Source organism: Pseudorasbora parva, chromosome 21 (genome assembly GCF_024679245.1).
Source record: "Pseudorasbora parva isolate DD20220531a chromosome 21, ASM2467924v1, whole genome shotgun sequence".
Classification (NCBI taxonomy): domain Eukaryota; kingdom Metazoa; phylum Chordata; class Actinopteri; order Cypriniformes; family Gobionidae; genus Pseudorasbora; species Pseudorasbora parva.
This window is the reverse complement of record NC_090192.1, coordinates 10,995,297-11,008,190: the sequence shown is the minus strand read 5'-3', so window position 1 is coordinate 11,008,190 and position 12,894 is coordinate 10,995,297. Positions and strand designations below refer to the sequence as shown.

Below are 12,894 nucleotides of genomic sequence, written 5' to 3'. Positions count from 1 at the left end.
CATTGGGCCTTACTCCAAAATGGCAGCTAGCTGTGCTGAAGTTAAACTCAAAATCGTGAGGTAGTTGTCAATTTTCCAAAAAATCTTGAGTCAAATTGGCTGCTTCTATGATTAAAGACTATGTTATTATTAGATTCCAACTCATTTTTAAACTGAAATTACTACAATTGTAATTTTTGGTTGTCCCTGATTCAACAGGGTGCAGATTTCCTGCTACACAGTATTGCAGCACACTTAAGGTGTATTGCCCTCTTTAAAATCAATGCTGGCAGTGGTGGGATTCGAACCCACGCCCCCGAAGAGACTGAAGCCTAAATCCAGAGCCTTAGACCCCTCGGCCACACTACCCCACTGCTGTTTCTTTCGGGGGCCTTTTTCTGCCCATTTTTCTAGAATAGGAGAAAATGTTGGGTGCGGACCTTCATTGTGAGGCCCTGAAGCCTGTCGAGTAAGGCTCAGGAAAGCAAAAGTGGCTGGTTTTGGAAGAGACTGGGAGCATGCAGTGTCACTTCTCCAGTCGTCCTTCTCAGGCATAGCAGCCACAAGAGCCTTCCAAAAGTGTTCCTTGGCAGCGGTGGGATTCGAACCCACGCCCCCGAAGAGACTGGAGCCTTAATCCAGCGCCTTAGACCGCTCGGCCACGCTACCATGCGAGAGTGCCTTCCCTGCCTTTTTCTGCCCATTTTTCTAGAATAGGAGAAAATGTTGGGTGCGGACCTTCATTGTGAGGCCCTGAAGCCTGTCGAGTAAGGCTCAGGAAAGCAAAAGTGGCTGGTTTTGGAAGAGACTGGGAGCATGCAGTGTCACTTCTCCAGTCGTCATGCTCAGGCATAGCAGCCACAAGAGCCTTCCAAAAGTGTTCCTTGGCAGCGGTGGGATTCGAACCCACGCCCCCGGAGAGACTGGAGCCTTAATCCAGCGCCTTAGACCGCTCGGCCACGCTACCATGCGAGAGTGCCTTCCCTGGGCCATTTTCGCCTTCTTATTTTAATTTAATGTCGCACTTGGCCACAAGTCAGTCAGTTGACATTCCATGTGCCTTGGAGGAGCTCCTCCACAGATTAAAAGACCTCATAAATGCAGGGGTACGCAGTTACACTCCTGGAGGCCTCCCTATCTGCAGATTGCAATTCCATCTCTAATCAAACACACCTGAATCATCTAATCAAAGCCATTGGGCCTTACTCCAAAATGGCAGCTAGCTGTGCTGAAGTTAAACTCAAAATCGTGAGGTAGTTGTCAATTTTCCAAAAAATCTTGAGTCAAATCGGCTGCTTCTATGATTAAAGACTATGTTATTATTAGATTCCAACTCATTTTTAAACTGAAATTACTACAATTGTAATTTTTGGTTGTCCCTGATTCAACAGGGTGCAGATTTCCTGCTACACAGTTTTGCAGCACACTTAAGGTGTATTGCCCTCTTTAAAATCAATGCTGGCAGTGGTGGGATTCGAACCCACGCCCCCGAAGAGACTGGAGCCTAAATCCAGCGCCTTAGACCCCTCGGCCACACTACCCCACTGCTGTTTCTTTCGGGGGCCTTTTTCTGCCCATTTTTCTAGAATAGGAGAAAATGTTGGGTGCGGACCTTCATTGTGAGGCCCTGAAGCCTGTCGAGTAAGGCTCAGGAAAGCAAAAGTGGCTGGTTTTGGAAGAGACTGGGAGCATGCAGTGTCACTTCTCCAGTCGTCATGCTCAGGCATAGCAGCCACAAGAGCCTTCCAAAAGTGTTCCTTGGCAGCGGTGGGATTCGAACCCACGCCCCCGAAGAGACTGGAGCCTTAATCCAGCGCCTTAGACCGCTCGGCCACGCTACCATGCAAAGTGCCTTCCCTGGGCCATTTTCGCCTTCTTATTTTAATTTAATGTCGCACTTGGCCACAAGTCAGTCAGTTGACATTCCATGTGCCTTGGAGGAGCTCCTCCACAGATTAAAAGACCTCATAAATGCAGGGGTACGCAGTTACACTCCTGGAGGCCTCCCTATCTGCAGATTGCAATTCCATCTCTAATCAAACACACCTGAATCATCTAATCAAAGCCATTGGGCCTTACTCCAAAATGGCAGCTAGCTGTGCTGAAGTTAAACTCAAAATCGTGAGGTAGATGTCAATTTTCCAAAAAATCTTGAGTCAAATCGGCTGCTTCTATGATTAAAGACTATGTTATTATTAGATTCCAACTCATTTTTAAACTGAAATTACTACAATTGTAATTTTTGGTTGTCCCTGATTCAACAGGGTGCAGATTTCCTGCTACACAGTTTTGCAGCACACTTAAGGTGTATTGCCCTCTTTAAAATCAATGCTGGCAGTGGTGGGATTCGAACCCACGCCCCCGAAGAGACTGGAGCCTAAATCCAGCGCCTTAGACCCCTCGGCCACACTACCCCACTGCTGTTTCTTTCGGGGGCCTTTTTCTGCCCATTTTTCTAGAATAGGAGAAAATGTTGGGTGCGGACCTTCATTGTGAGGCCCTGAAGCCTGTCGAGTAAGGCTCAGGAAAGCAAAAGTGGCTGGTTTTGGAAGAGACTGGGAGCATGCAGTGTCACTTCTCCAGTCGTCATGCTCAGGCATAGCAGCCACAAGAGCCTTCCAAAAGTATTCCTTGGCAGCGGTGGGATTCGAACCCACGCCCCCGAAGAGACTGGAGCCTTAATCCAGCGCCTTAGACCGCTCGGCCACGCTACCATGTGAGAGTGCCTTCCCTGGGCCATTTTCGCCTTCTTATTTTAATTTAATGTCGCACTTGGCCACAAGTCAGTCAGTTGACATTCCATGTGCCTTGGAGGAGCTCCTCCACAAATTAAAAGACCTCATAAATGCAGGGGTACGCAGTTACACTCCTGGAGGCCTCCCTATCTGCAGATTGCAATTCCATCTCTAATCAAACACACCTGAATCATCTAATCAAAGCCATTGGGCCTTACTCCAAAATGGCAGCTAGCTGTGCTGAAGTTAAACTCAAAATCGTGAGGTAGTTGTTAATTTTCCAAAAAATCTTGAGTCAAATCGGCTGCTTCTATGATTAAAGACTATGTTATTATTAGATTCCAACTCATTTTTAAACTGAAATTATTACAATTGTAATTTTTGGTTGTCCCTGATTCAACAGGGTGCAGATTTCCTGCTACACAGTTTTGCAGCACACTTAAGGTGTATTGCCCTCTTTAAAATCAATGCTGGCAGTGGTGGGATTCGAACCCATGCCCCCAAAGAGACTGGAGCCTAAATCCAGCGCCTTAGACCCCTCGGCCACACTACCCCACTGCTGTTTCTTTCGGGGGCCTTTTTCTGCCCATTTTTCTAGAATAGGAGAAAATGTTGGGTGCGGACCTTCATTGTGAGGCCCTGAAGCCTGTCGAGTAAGGCTCAGGAAAGCAAAAGTGGCTGGTTTTGGAAGAGACTGGGAGCATGCAGTGTCACTTCTCCAGTCGTCATGCTCAGGCATAGCAGCCACAAGAGCCTTCCAAAAGTGTTCCTTGGCAGCGGTGGGATTCGAACCCACGCCCCCGAAGAGACTGGAGCCTTAATCCAGCGCCTTAGACCGCTCGGCCACGCTACCATGCGAGAGTGCCTTCCCTGCCTTTTTCTGCCCATTTTTCTAGAATAGGAGAAAATGTTGGGTGCGGACCTTCATTGTGAGGCCCTGAAGCCTGTCGAGTAAGGCTCAGGAAAGCAAAAGTGGCTGGTTTTGGAAGAGACTGGGAGCATGCAGTGTCACTTCTCCAGTCGTCATGCTCAGGCATAGCATTCACAAGAGCCTTCCAAAAGTGTTCCTTGGCAGCGGTGGGATTCGAAGCCACGCCCTTGAAGAGACTGGAGCCTTAATCCAGCGCCTTAGACCGCTCGGCCACGCTACCATGCGAGAGTGCCTTCCCTGGGCCATTTTCGCCTTCTTATTTTAATTTAATGTCGCACTTGGCCACAAGTCAGTCAGTTGACATTCCATGTGCCTTGGAGGAGCTCCTCCACAGATTGAAAGACCTCATAAATGCAGGGATACGCAGTTACACTCCTGGAGGCCTCCCTATCTGCAGATTGCAATTCCATCTCTAATCAAACACACCTGAATTATCTAATCAAAGCCATTGGGCCTTACTCCAAAATGGCAGCTAGCTGTGCTGAAGTTAAACTCAAAATCGTCAGGTAGTTGTCAATTTTCCAAAAAATCTTGAGTCAAATCGGCTGCTTCTATGATTAAAGACTATGTTATTATTAGATTCCAACTCATTTTTAAACTGAAATTACTACAATTGTAATTTTTGGTTGTCCCTGATTCAACAGGGTGCAGATTTCCTGCTACACAGTTTTGCAGCACACTTAAGGTGTATTGCCCTCTTTAAAATCAATGCTGGCAGTGGTGGGATTCGAACCCACGCCCCCGAAGAGACTGGAGCCTAAATCCAGCGCCTTAGACCCCTCGGCCACACTACCCCACTGCTATTTCTTTCGGGGGCCTTTTTCTGCCCATTTTTCTAGAATAGGAGAAAATGTTGGGTGCGGACCTTCATTGTGAGGCCCTGAAGCCTGTCGAGTAAGGCTCAGGAAAGCAAAAGTGGCTGGTTTTGGAAGAGACTGGGAGCATGCAGTGTCACTTCTCCAGTCGTCATGCTCAGGCATAGCAGCCACAAGAGCCTTCCAAAAGTGTTCCTTGGCAGCGGTGGGATTCGAACCCACGCCCCCAAAGAGACTGGAGCCTTAATCCAGCGCCTTAGACCGCTCGGCCACGCTACCATGCGAGAGTGCCTTCCCTGGGCCATTTTCGCCTTCTTATTTTAATTTAATGTCGCACTTGGCCACAAGTCAGTCAGTTGACATTCCATGTGCCTTGGAGGAGCTCCTCCACAGATTAAAAGACCTCATAAATGCAGGGGTACGCAGTTACACTCCTGGAGGCCTCCCTATCTGCAGATTGCAATTCCATCTCTAATCAAACACACCTGAATCATCTAATCAAAGCCATTGGGCCTTACTCCAAAATGGCAACTAGCTGTGCTGAAGTTAAACTCAAAATCGTCAGGTAGTTGTCAATTTTCCAAAAAATCTTGAGTCAAATCGGCTGCTTCTATGATTAAAGACTATGTTATTATTAGATTCCAACTCATTTTTAAACTGAATTTACTACAATTGTAATTTTTGGTTGTCCCTGATTCAACAGGGTGCAGATTTCCTGCTACACAGTTTTGCAGCACACTTAAGGTGTATTGCCCTCTTTAAAATCAATGCTGGCAGTGGTGGGATTCGAACCCACGCCCCCGAAGAGACTGGAGCCTAAATCCAGCGCTTTAGACCCCTCGGCCACACTACCCCACTGCTGTTTCTTTCGGGGGCCTTTTTCTGCCCATTTTTCTAGAATAGGAGAAAATGTTGGGTGTGGACCTTCATTATGAGGCCCTGAAGCCTGTCGAGTAAGGCTCAGGAAAGCAAAAGAGGCTGGTTTTGGAAGAGACTGGGAGCATGCAGTGTCACTTCTCCAGTCGTCATGCTCAGGCATAGCAGCCACAAGAGCCTTCCAAAAGTGTTCCTTGGCAGCGGTGGGATTCGAACCCACGCCCCCGAAGAGACTGGAGCCTTAATCCAGCGCCTTAGACCGCTCGGCCACGCTACCATGTGAGAGTGCTTTCCCTGGGCCATTTTCGCCTTCTTATTTTAATTTAATGTCGCACTTGGCCACAAGTCAGTCAGTTGACATTCCATGTGCCTTGGAGGAGCTCCTCCACAAATAAAAGACCTCATAAATGCAGGGGTACGCAGTTACACTCCTGGAGGCCTCCCTATCTGCAGATTGCAATTCCATCTCTAATCAAACACACCTGAATCATCTAATCAAAGCCATTGGGCCTTACTCCAAAATGGCAGCTAGCTGTGCTGAAGTTAAACTCAAAATCGTGAGGTAGTTGTCAATTTTCCAAAAAATCTTGAGTCAAATTGGCTGCTTCTATGATTAAAGACTATGTTATTATTAGATTCCAACTCATTTTTAAACTGAAATTACTACAATTGTAATTTTTGGTTGTCCCTGATTCAACAGGGTGCAGATTTCCTGCTACACAGTATTGCAGCACACTTAAGGTGTATTGCCCTCTTTAAAATCAATGCTGGCAGTGGTGGGATTCGAACCCACGCCCCCGAAGAGACTGAAGCCTAAATCCAGAGCCTTAGACCCCTCGGCCACACTACCCCACTGCTGTTTCTTTCGGGGGCCTTTTTCTGCCCATTTTTCTAGAATAGGAGAAAATGTTGGGTGCGGACCTTCATTGTGAGGCCCTGAAGCCTGTCGAGTAAGGCTCAGGAAAGCAAAAGTCGCTGGTTTTGGAAGAGACTGGGAGCATGCAGTGTCACTTCTCCAGTCGTCCTTCTCAGGCATAGCAGCCACAAGAGCCTTCCAAAAGTGTTCCTTGGCAGCGGTGGGATTCGAACCCACGCCCCCGAAGAGACTGGAGCCTTAATCCAGCGCCTTAGACCGCTCGGCCACGCTACCATGCGAGAGTGCCTTCCCTGCCTTTTTCTGCCCATTTTTCTAGAATAGGAGAAAATGTTGGGTGCGGACCTTCATTGTGAGGCCCTGAAGCCTGTCGAGTAAGGCTCAGGAAAGCAAAAGTGGCTGGTTTTGGAAGAGACTGGGAGCATGCAGTGTCACTTCTCCAGTCGTCATGCTCAGGCATAGCAGCCACAAGAGCCTTCCAAAAGTGTTCCTTGGCAGCGGTGGGATTCGAACCCACGCCCCCGGAGAGACTGGAGCCTTAATCCAGCGCCTTAGACCGCTCGGCCACGCTACCATGCGAGAGTGCCTTCCCTGGGCCATTTTCGCCTTCTTATTTTAATTTAATGTCGCACTTGGCCACAAGTCAGTCAGTTGACATTCCATGTGCCTTGGAGGAGCTCCTCCACAGATTAAAAGACCTCATAAATGCAGGGGTACGCAGTTACACTCCTGGAGGCCTCCCTATCTGCAGATTGCAATTCCATCTCTAATCAAACACACCTGAATCATCTAATCAAAGCCATTGGGCCTTACTCCAAAATGGCAGCTAGCTGTGCTGAAGTTAAACTCAAAATCGTGAGGTAGTTGTCAATTTTCCAAAAAATCTTGAGTCAAATCGGCTGCTTCTATGATTAAAGACTATGTTATTATTAGATTCCAACTCATTTTTAAACTGAAATTACTACAATTGTAATTTTTGGTTGTCCCTGATTCAACAGGGTGCAGATTTCCTGCTACACAGTTTTGCAGCACACTTAAGGTGTATTGCCCTCTTTAAAATCAATGCTGGCAGTGGTGGGATTCGAACCCACGCCCCCGAAGAGACTGGAGCCTAAATCCAGCGCCTTAGACCCCTCGGCCACACTACCCCACTGCTGTTTCTTTCGGGGGCCTTTTTCTGCCCATTTTTCTAGAATAGGAGAAAATGTTGGGTGCGGACCTTCATTGTGAGGCCCTGAAGCCTGTCGAGTAAGGCTCAGGAAAGCAAAAGTGGCTGGTTTTGGAAGAGACTGGGAGCATGCAGTGTCACTTCTCCAGTCGTCATGCTCAGGCATAGCAGCCACAAGAGCCTTCCAAAAGTGTTCCTTGGCAGCGGTGGGATTCGAACCCACGCCCCCGAAGAGACTGGAGCCTTAATCCAGCGCCTTAGACCGCTCGGCCACGCTACCATGCAAAGTGCCTTCCCTGGGCCATTTTCGCCTTCTTATTTTAATTTAATGTCGCACTTGGCCACAAGTCAGTCAGTTGACATTCCATGTGCCTTGGAGGAGCTCCTCCACAGATTAAAAGACCTCATAAATGCAGGGGTACGCAGTTACACTCCTGGAGGCCTCCCTATCTGCAGATTGCAATTCCATCTCTAATCAAACACACCTGAATCATCTAATCAAAGCCATTGGGCCTTACTCCAAAATGGCAGCTAGCTGTGCTGAAGTTAAACTCAAAATCGTGAGGTAGATGTCAATTTTCCAAAAAATCTTGAGTCAAATCGGCTGCTTCTATGATTAAAGACTATGTTATTATTAGATTCCAACTCATTTTTAAACTGAAATTACTACAATTGTAATTTTTGGTTGTCCCTGATTCAACAGGGTGCAGATTTCCTGCTACACAGTTTTGCAGCACACTTAAGGTGTATTGCCCTCTTTAAAATCAATGCTGGCAGTGGTGGGATTCGAACCAACGCCCCCGAAGAGACTGGAGCCTAAATCCAGCGCCTTAGACCCCTCGGCCACACTACCCCACTGCTGTTTCTTTCGGGGGCCTTTTTCTGCCCATTTTTCTAGAATAGGAGAAAATGTTGGGTGCGGACCTTCATTGTGAGGCCCTGAAGCCTGTCGAGTAAGGCTCAGGAAAGCAAAAGTGGCTGGTTTTGGAAGAGACTGGGAGCATGCAGTGTCACTTCTCCAGTCGTCATGCTCAGGCATAGCAGCCACAAGAGCCTTCCAAAAGTGTTCCTTGGCAGCGGTGGGATTCGAACCCACGCCCCCGAAGAGACTGGAGCCTTAATCCAGCGCCTTAGACCGCTCGGCCACGCTACCATGCGAGAGTGCCTTCCCTGCCTTTTTCTGCCCATTTTTCTAGAATAGGAGAAAATGTTGGGTGCGGACCTTCATTGTGAGGCCCTGAAGCCTGTCGAGTAAGGCTCAGGAAAGCAAAAGTGGCTGGTTTTGGAAGAGACTGGGAGCATGCAGTGTCACTTCTCCAGTCGTCATGCTCAGGCATAGCATTCACAAGAGCCTTCCAAAAGTGTTCCTTGGCAGCGGTGGGATTCGAAGCCACGCCCTTGAAGAGACTGGAGCCTTAATCCAGCGCCTTAGACCGCTCGGCCACGCTACCATGCGAGAGTGCCTTCCCTGGGCCATTTTCGCCTTCTTATTTTAATTTAATGTCGCACTTGGCCACAAGTCAGTCAGTTGACATTCCATGTGCCTTGGAGGAGCTCCTCCACAGATTGAAAGACCTCATAAATGCAGGGATACGCAGTTACACTCCTGGAGGCCTCCCTATCTGCAGATTGCAATTCCATCTCTAATCAAACACACCTGAATTATCTCATCAAAGCCATTGGGCCTTACTCCAAAATGGCAGCTAGCTGTGCTGAAGTTAAACTCAAAATCGTCAGGTAGTTGTCAATTTTCCAAAAAATCTTGAGTCAAATCGGCTGCTTCTATGATTAAAGACTATGTTATTATTAGATTCCAACTCATTTTTAAACTGAAATTACTACAATTGTAATTTTTGGTTGTCCCTGATTCAACAGGGTGCAGATTTCCTGCTACACAGTTTTGCAGCACACTTAAGGTGTATTGCCCTCTTTAAAATCAATGCTGGCAGTGGTGGGATTCGAACCCACGCCCCCGAAGAGACTGGAGCCTAAATCCAGCGCCTTAGACCCCTCGGCCACACTACCCCACTGCTATTTCTTTCGGGGGCCTTTTTCTGCCCATTTTTCTAGAATAGGAGAAAATGTTGGGTGCGGACCTTCATTGTGAGGCCCTGAAGCCTGTCGAGTAAGGCTCAGGAAAGCAAAAGTGGCTGGTTTTGGAAGAGACTGGGAGCATGCAGTGTCACTTCTCCAGTCGTCATGCTCAGGCATAGCAGCCACAAGAGCCTTCCAAAAGTGTTCCTTGGCAGCGGTGGGATTCGAACCCACGCCCCCAAAGAGACTGGAGCCTTAATCCAGCGCCTTAGACCGCTCGGCCACGCTACCATGCGAGAGTGCCTTCCCTGGGCCATTTTCGCCTTCTTATTTTAATTTAATGTCGCACTTGGCCACAAGTCAGTCAGTTGACATTCCATGTGCCTTGGAGGAGCTCCTCCACAGATTAAAAGACCTCATAAATGCAGGGGTACGCAGTTACACTCCTGGAGGCCTCCCTATCTGCAGATTGCAATTCCATCTCTAATCAAACACACCTGAATCATCTAATCAAAGCCATTGGGCCTTACTCCAAAATGGCAACTAGCTGTGCTGAAGTTAAACTCAAAATCGTCAGGTAGTTGTCAATTTTCCAAAAAATCTTGAGTCAAATCGGCTGCTTCTATGATTAAAGACTATGTTATTATTAGATTCCAACTCATTTTTAAACTGAATTTACTACAATTGTAATTTTTGGTTGTCCCTGATTCAACAGGGTGCAGATTTCCTGCTACACAGTTTTGCAGCACACTTAAGGTGTATTGCCCTCTTTAAAATCAATGCTGGCAGTGGTGGGATTCGAACCCACGCCCCCGAAGAGACTGGAGCCTAAATCCAGCGCTTTAGACCCCTCGGCCACACTACCCCACTGCTGTTTCTTTCGGGGGCCTTTTTCTGCCCATTTTTCTAGAATAGGAGAAAATGTTGGGTGTGGACCTTCATTATGAGGCCCTGAAGCCTGTCGAGTAAGGCTCAGGAAAGCAAAAGAGGCTGGTTTTGGAAGAGACTGGGAGCATGCAGTGTCACTTCTCCAGTCGTCATGCTCAGGCATAGCAGCCACAAGAGCCTTCCAAAAGTGTTCCTTGGCAGCGGTGGGATTCGAACCCACGCCCCCGAAGAGACTGGAGCCTTAATCCAGCGCCTTAGACCGCTCGGCCACGCTACCATGTGAGAGTGCTTTCCCTGGGCCATTTTCGCCTTCTTATTTTAATTTAATGTCGCACTTGGCCACAAGTCAGTCAGTTGACATTCCATGTGCCTTGGAGGAGCTCCTCCACAAATAAAAGACCTCATAAATGCAGGGGTACGCAGTTACACTCCTGGAGGCCTCCCTATCTGCAGATTGCAATTCCATCTCTAATCAAACACACCTGAATCATCTAATCAAAGCCATTGGGCCTTACTCCAAAATGGCAGCTAGCTGTGCTGAAGTTAAACTCAAAATCGTGAGGTAGTTGTCAATTTTCCAAAAAATCTTGAGTCAAATTGGCTGCTTCTATGATTAAAGACTATGTTATTATTAGATTCCAACTCATTTTTAAACTGAAATTACTACAATTGTAATTTTTGGTTGTCCCTGATTCAACAGGGTGCAGATTTCCTGCTACACAGTATTGCAGCACACTTAAGGTGTATTGCCCTCTTTAAAATCAATGCTGGCAGTGGTGGGATTCGAACCCACGCCCCCGAAGAGACTGAAGCCTAAATCCAGAGCCTTAGACCCCTCGGCCACACTACCCCACTGCTGTTTCTTTCGGGGGCCTTTTTCTGCCCATTTTTCTAGAATAGGAGAAAATGTTGGGTGCGGACCTTCATTGTGAGGCCCTGAAGCCTGTCGAGTAAGGCTCAGGAAAGCAAAAGTGGCTGGTTTTGGAAGAGACTGGGAGCATGCAGTGTCACTTCTCCAGTCGTCCTTCTCAGGCATAGCAGCCACAAGAGCCTTCCAAAAGTGTTCCTTGGCAGCGGTGGGATTCGAACCCACGCCCCCGAAGAGACTGGAGCCTTAATCCAGCGCCTTAGACCGCTCGGCCACGCTACCATGCGAGAGTGCCTTCCCTGCCTTTTTCTGCCCATTTTTCTAGAATAGGAGAAAATGTTGGGTGCGGACCTTCATTGTGAGGCCCTGAAGCCTGTCGAGTAAGGCTCAGGAAAGCAAAAGTGGCTGGTTTTGGAAGAGACTGGGAGCATGCAGTGTCACTTCTCCAGTCGTCATGCTCAGGCATAGCAGCCACAAGAGCCTTCCAAAAGTGTTCCTTGGCAGCGGTGGGATTCGAACCCACGCCCCCGGAGAGACTGGAGCCTTAATCCAGCGCCTTAGACCGCTCGGCCACGCTACCATGCGAGAGTGCCTTCCCTGGGCCATTTTCGCCTTCTTATTTTAATTTAATGTCGCACTTGGCCACAAGTCAGTCAGTTGACATTCCATGTGCCTTGGAGGAGCTCCTCCACAGATTAAAAGACTTCATAAATGCAGGGGTACGCAGTTACACTCCTGGAGGCCTCCCTATCTGCAGATTGCAATTCCATCTCTAATCAAACACACCTGAATCATCTAATCAAAGCCATTGGGCCTTACTCCAAAATGGCAGCTAGCTGTGCTGAAGTTAAACTCAAAATCGTGAGGTAGTTGTCAATTTTCCAAAAAATCTTGAGTCAAATCGGCTGCTTCTATGATTAAAGACTATGTTATTATTAGATTCCAACTCATTTTTAAACTGAAATTACTACAATTGTAATTTTTGGTTGTCCCTGATTCAACAGGGTGCAGATTTCCTGCTACACAGTTTTGCAGCACACTTAAGGTGTATTGCCCTCTTTAAAATCAATGCTGGCAGTGGTGGGATTCGAACCCACGCCCCCGAAGAGACTGGAGCCTAAATCCAGCGCCTTAGACCCCTCGGCCACACTACCCCACTGCTGTTTCTTTCGGGGGCCTTTTTCTGCCCATTTTTCTAGAATAGGAGAAAATGTTGGGTGCGGACCTTCATTGTGAGGCCCTGAAGCCTGTCGAGTAAGGCTCAGGAAAGCAAAAGTGGCTGGTTTTGGAAGAGACTGGGAGCATGCAGTGTCACTTCTCCAGTCGTCATGCTCAGGCATAGCAGCCACAAGAGCCTTCCAAAAGTGTTCCTTGGCAGCGGTGGGATTCGAACCCACGCCCCCGAAGAGACTGGAGCCTTAATCCAGCGCCTTAGACCGCTCGGCCACGCTACCATGCAAAGTGCCTTCCCTGGGCCATTTTCGCCTTCTTATTTTAATTTAATGTCGCACTTGGCCACAAGTCAGTCAGTTGACATTCCATGTGCCTTGGAGGAGCTCCTCCACAGATTAAAAGACCTCATAAATGCAGGGGTACGCAGTTACACTCCTGGAGGCCTCCCTATCTGCAGATTGCAATTCCATCTCTAATCAAACACACCTGAATCATCTAATCAAAGCCATTGGGCCTTACTCCAAAATGGCAGCTAGCTGTGCTGAAGTTAAAC

General features: G+C 47.9%; 29 non-coding genes across 29 annotated transcripts; all 29 read right to left on the bottom strand.

Annotated features, from left to right (window-relative positions):
- Positions 1 to 266: 266 nt before the first annotated feature.
- trnal-uag (transfer RNA leucine (anticodon UAG)) lies at positions 267 to 348 on the bottom strand. Its single transcript has one exon. It is a non-coding gene; the product is annotated as a tRNA-Leu (tRNA).
- Positions 349 to 566: 218 nt separating this feature from the next.
- trnal-aag (transfer RNA leucine (anticodon AAG)) lies at positions 567 to 648 on the bottom strand. The gene has a single exon. It is a non-coding gene; the product is annotated as a tRNA-Leu (tRNA).
- A 216-nt stretch (positions 649 to 864) lies between these two features.
- Positions 865 to 946, bottom strand: trnal-aag (transfer RNA leucine (anticodon AAG)). Its single transcript has one exon. It is a non-coding gene; the product is annotated as a tRNA-Leu (tRNA).
- Positions 947 to 1,438: 492 nt separating this feature from the next.
- trnal-uag (transfer RNA leucine (anticodon UAG)) lies at positions 1,439 to 1,520 on the bottom strand. Its single transcript has one exon. It is a non-coding gene; the product is annotated as a tRNA-Leu (tRNA).
- A 218-nt stretch (positions 1,521 to 1,738) lies between these two features.
- trnal-aag (transfer RNA leucine (anticodon AAG)) lies at positions 1,739 to 1,820 on the bottom strand. The gene has a single exon. It is a non-coding gene; the product is annotated as a tRNA-Leu (tRNA).
- A 491-nt stretch (positions 1,821 to 2,311) lies between these two features.
- On the bottom strand, positions 2,312 to 2,393 carry trnal-uag (transfer RNA leucine (anticodon UAG)). The gene has a single exon. It is a non-coding gene; the product is annotated as a tRNA-Leu (tRNA).
- A 218-nt stretch (positions 2,394 to 2,611) lies between these two features.
- trnal-aag (transfer RNA leucine (anticodon AAG)) lies at positions 2,612 to 2,693 on the bottom strand. The gene has a single exon. It is a non-coding gene; the product is annotated as a tRNA-Leu (tRNA).
- A 492-nt stretch (positions 2,694 to 3,185) lies between these two features.
- trnal-uag (transfer RNA leucine (anticodon UAG)) lies at positions 3,186 to 3,267 on the bottom strand. The gene has a single exon. It is a non-coding gene; the product is annotated as a tRNA-Leu (tRNA).
- Positions 3,268 to 3,485: 218 nt separating this feature from the next.
- On the bottom strand, positions 3,486 to 3,567 carry trnal-aag (transfer RNA leucine (anticodon AAG)). The gene has a single exon. It is a non-coding gene; the product is annotated as a tRNA-Leu (tRNA).
- Positions 3,568 to 4,357: 790 nt separating this feature from the next.
- Positions 4,358 to 4,439, bottom strand: trnal-uag (transfer RNA leucine (anticodon UAG)). The gene has a single exon. It is a non-coding gene; the product is annotated as a tRNA-Leu (tRNA).
- Positions 4,440 to 4,657: 218 nt separating this feature from the next.
- trnal-aag (transfer RNA leucine (anticodon AAG)) lies at positions 4,658 to 4,739 on the bottom strand. Its single transcript has one exon. It is a non-coding gene; the product is annotated as a tRNA-Leu (tRNA).
- A 492-nt stretch (positions 4,740 to 5,231) lies between these two features.
- trnal-uag (transfer RNA leucine (anticodon UAG)) lies at positions 5,232 to 5,313 on the bottom strand. The gene has a single exon. It is a non-coding gene; the product is annotated as a tRNA-Leu (tRNA).
- A 218-nt stretch (positions 5,314 to 5,531) lies between these two features.
- trnal-aag (transfer RNA leucine (anticodon AAG)) lies at positions 5,532 to 5,613 on the bottom strand. Its single transcript has one exon. It is a non-coding gene; the product is annotated as a tRNA-Leu (tRNA).
- Positions 5,614 to 6,104: 491 nt separating this feature from the next.
- On the bottom strand, positions 6,105 to 6,186 carry trnal-uag (transfer RNA leucine (anticodon UAG)). Its single transcript has one exon. It is a non-coding gene; the product is annotated as a tRNA-Leu (tRNA).
- A 218-nt stretch (positions 6,187 to 6,404) lies between these two features.
- On the bottom strand, positions 6,405 to 6,486 carry trnal-aag (transfer RNA leucine (anticodon AAG)). The gene has a single exon. It is a non-coding gene; the product is annotated as a tRNA-Leu (tRNA).
- Positions 6,487 to 6,702: 216 nt separating this feature from the next.
- trnal-aag (transfer RNA leucine (anticodon AAG)) lies at positions 6,703 to 6,784 on the bottom strand. The gene has a single exon. It is a non-coding gene; the product is annotated as a tRNA-Leu (tRNA).
- A 492-nt stretch (positions 6,785 to 7,276) lies between these two features.
- Positions 7,277 to 7,358, bottom strand: trnal-uag (transfer RNA leucine (anticodon UAG)). Its single transcript has one exon. It is a non-coding gene; the product is annotated as a tRNA-Leu (tRNA).
- A 218-nt stretch (positions 7,359 to 7,576) lies between these two features.
- On the bottom strand, positions 7,577 to 7,658 carry trnal-aag (transfer RNA leucine (anticodon AAG)). Its single transcript has one exon. It is a non-coding gene; the product is annotated as a tRNA-Leu (tRNA).
- A 491-nt stretch (positions 7,659 to 8,149) lies between these two features.
- Positions 8,150 to 8,231, bottom strand: trnal-uag (transfer RNA leucine (anticodon UAG)). Its single transcript has one exon. It is a non-coding gene; the product is annotated as a tRNA-Leu (tRNA).
- A 218-nt stretch (positions 8,232 to 8,449) lies between these two features.
- On the bottom strand, positions 8,450 to 8,531 carry trnal-aag (transfer RNA leucine (anticodon AAG)). The gene has a single exon. It is a non-coding gene; the product is annotated as a tRNA-Leu (tRNA).
- Positions 8,532 to 9,321: 790 nt separating this feature from the next.
- trnal-uag (transfer RNA leucine (anticodon UAG)) lies at positions 9,322 to 9,403 on the bottom strand. The gene has a single exon. It is a non-coding gene; the product is annotated as a tRNA-Leu (tRNA).
- Positions 9,404 to 9,621: 218 nt separating this feature from the next.
- Positions 9,622 to 9,703, bottom strand: trnal-aag (transfer RNA leucine (anticodon AAG)). The gene has a single exon. It is a non-coding gene; the product is annotated as a tRNA-Leu (tRNA).
- A 492-nt stretch (positions 9,704 to 10,195) lies between these two features.
- trnal-uag (transfer RNA leucine (anticodon UAG)) lies at positions 10,196 to 10,277 on the bottom strand. Its single transcript has one exon. It is a non-coding gene; the product is annotated as a tRNA-Leu (tRNA).
- Positions 10,278 to 10,495: 218 nt separating this feature from the next.
- trnal-aag (transfer RNA leucine (anticodon AAG)) lies at positions 10,496 to 10,577 on the bottom strand. The gene has a single exon. It is a non-coding gene; the product is annotated as a tRNA-Leu (tRNA).
- Positions 10,578 to 11,068: 491 nt separating this feature from the next.
- On the bottom strand, positions 11,069 to 11,150 carry trnal-uag (transfer RNA leucine (anticodon UAG)). The gene has a single exon. It is a non-coding gene; the product is annotated as a tRNA-Leu (tRNA).
- Positions 11,151 to 11,368: 218 nt separating this feature from the next.
- On the bottom strand, positions 11,369 to 11,450 carry trnal-aag (transfer RNA leucine (anticodon AAG)). The gene has a single exon. It is a non-coding gene; the product is annotated as a tRNA-Leu (tRNA).
- A 216-nt stretch (positions 11,451 to 11,666) lies between these two features.
- On the bottom strand, positions 11,667 to 11,748 carry trnal-aag (transfer RNA leucine (anticodon AAG)). The gene has a single exon. It is a non-coding gene; the product is annotated as a tRNA-Leu (tRNA).
- A 492-nt stretch (positions 11,749 to 12,240) lies between these two features.
- Positions 12,241 to 12,322, bottom strand: trnal-uag (transfer RNA leucine (anticodon UAG)). The gene has a single exon. It is a non-coding gene; the product is annotated as a tRNA-Leu (tRNA).
- Positions 12,323 to 12,540: 218 nt separating this feature from the next.
- On the bottom strand, positions 12,541 to 12,622 carry trnal-aag (transfer RNA leucine (anticodon AAG)). The gene has a single exon. It is a non-coding gene; the product is annotated as a tRNA-Leu (tRNA).
- Between the last annotated feature and the right edge of the window lie 272 nt (positions 12,623 to 12,894).